The sequence below is a fragment of the Palaemon carinicauda genome, chromosome 23, assembly GCF_036898095.1.
Source record: "Palaemon carinicauda isolate YSFRI2023 chromosome 23, ASM3689809v2, whole genome shotgun sequence".
Classification (NCBI taxonomy): Eukaryota; Metazoa; Arthropoda; class Malacostraca; order Decapoda; family Palaemonidae; genus Palaemon; species Palaemon carinicauda.
Genome location: NC_090747.1, coordinates 56,083,921 through 56,086,078, shown reverse-complemented (window position 1 = coordinate 56,086,078; position 2,158 = coordinate 56,083,921).

Genomic DNA, 2,158 nt, shown 5'->3' with positions numbered 1-2,158 from the left:
TTCCAGTCTATATATATCCTTCGGAATATTTGGAGCCCAGAATTGGACTCCGTATTCTATATGGGGTCTTATTAGTGACGTGTACAGCTGTAGTATAGTGTCTTTGTTGCTGTATTTGAACTGTCACTTTATGTAACCTATTATTTTTTTTGCTTTCCTTTCAGCTTTTATGCTCTGTTTTGGTGAACTTAAAATCTTCGCCAGTATCAATGCCAAGGGAGAGAGAGAGAGAGAGAGAGAGAGAGAGAGAGAGAGAGAGAGAGAGAGAGAGAGAGAGAGAGAGAGAGAGAGAGAAGGAATAATCTGTTCTTAGAAGAGTTTAGAAAAAGTCTGTTGAGAGAGAGAGAGAGAGAGAGAGAGAGAGAGAGAGAGAGAGAGAGAGAGAGAGAGAGAGAGAGAGAGAGAGAGAGAGACCCACTAATTCAGATGACTAATTCCAGGTTGTAATTGAAACAGCTTAGAGAAAGATCCATTGCGTAATTGGAGATTTCTCAGAGTTTAAGCAAAATGTTTTTCAAAAACGTTAACTTCCTCGGGACGTAATTATGGAAATTAATTTAGTTCGTATAATGATGTGTTCTGAATCAATGAGCTGAGAAAGTCTTTAGCTGACTTTCTGGAATAAGAAATCGCTTCCAAATAGTTCGTCTTGGATTTTCCAGAAGAGAAAGTTGCAAACTTGCATTCTACCCTGACTGGTTCTGGAATAGGTAATCAACTCAAAAACATATTTCGTTTTAAGATTTCTCGGACCAGAGAGGCAATTTACGGTTTGATTCTTTCTGATGAATGATATTAGAAATTTCTTAATGCAATTATACGATTCATATTCAAGTGAGTTAATGGAAAGAGGCACTTAACGGGTTATATTTCCTCATTATCATAATTATTAGCCCAGCTACAGCCTTGGTTGTGAAAGCAGAATACTACAATCTCAAGAGCCCCATCTGGGAAAAATAGCCCAGTGAGGAATGGAAATAAGCAAATGAATAAAATATACCTACATTCAATGAATAAAAATTGGAAAATATTTCAAGAACAACTTCAAAATAGATCTTTCATCTATAAACCATAAAACGAGACTTATGTCAACCTTCTCAGCAAAAAAAAATTTACGAAAGTTTGAACTTCTGATTCAACTGACACATTAGGAAGATAATTCCACAGTCTGATCACAGACGGGATCAAACTTTTAGAATACTGTGTTGTTTGGAAAAGAAAGGTATAGGAAAGATATAAGGCAGTTTTAAATACATATAGACACTTGTATTTTTTGAATGATATTTCATCAATGGATTTATTTACTCTTAAGTATTTGTCTCTTTAATATACTTATATTCTTCTATAGATAAGACATGAAAACACTTTCTCTCTCTCTCTCTCTCTCTCTCTCTCTCTCTCTCTCTCTCTCTCTCTCTCTCTCTCTCTCTCTCTCTCTCTCGTTCTGTCTGTGTGTCTGTCTCACTTTATATATATATATATATATATATATATATATATATATATATATATATATATATATATATATATATATATATATATATATATATATATATAAATGTATGTATTTAGGTATATACACTATATAAATATCTATCTATCTACCTATCTATCTATCTATCTATATGTAAATACATATATATATGTATATATATATATATATATATATATATATATATATATATATATATATATATATATATATATATATATATATATATATATATATATATCCAAACATAGTCCGGTATTTTGAATAGTTGATATTCTTCGAGGATATATTATGATAATTTTATCATAAACTGGAGCAACATATAGAAAAAACAAAATCATGTTTTTTCTCCCTCCAAACTCTCAGGTGCTCGTTTTTCTTCCACAGTAAACGAATATTGGGATTTTCTTTCCATCATTTCCTAAATCTTTGGAAACTTTTCTATCTGCCAAGTAATAAGAGATTGTCTCTTTATATCAGAAGAAAATTTATAGTTGTTGGTTAATGTTTCTGAAATGCTGATACTTTTCTATGCTTTACTATATACATTATTATTATTATTATTATTATTATTTTTATTATTATTGTTTTTATTATTATTGCTATTATTATTATTATCATTACTATTATTATCATTACTATCATTTCATTATTATTATTATTATC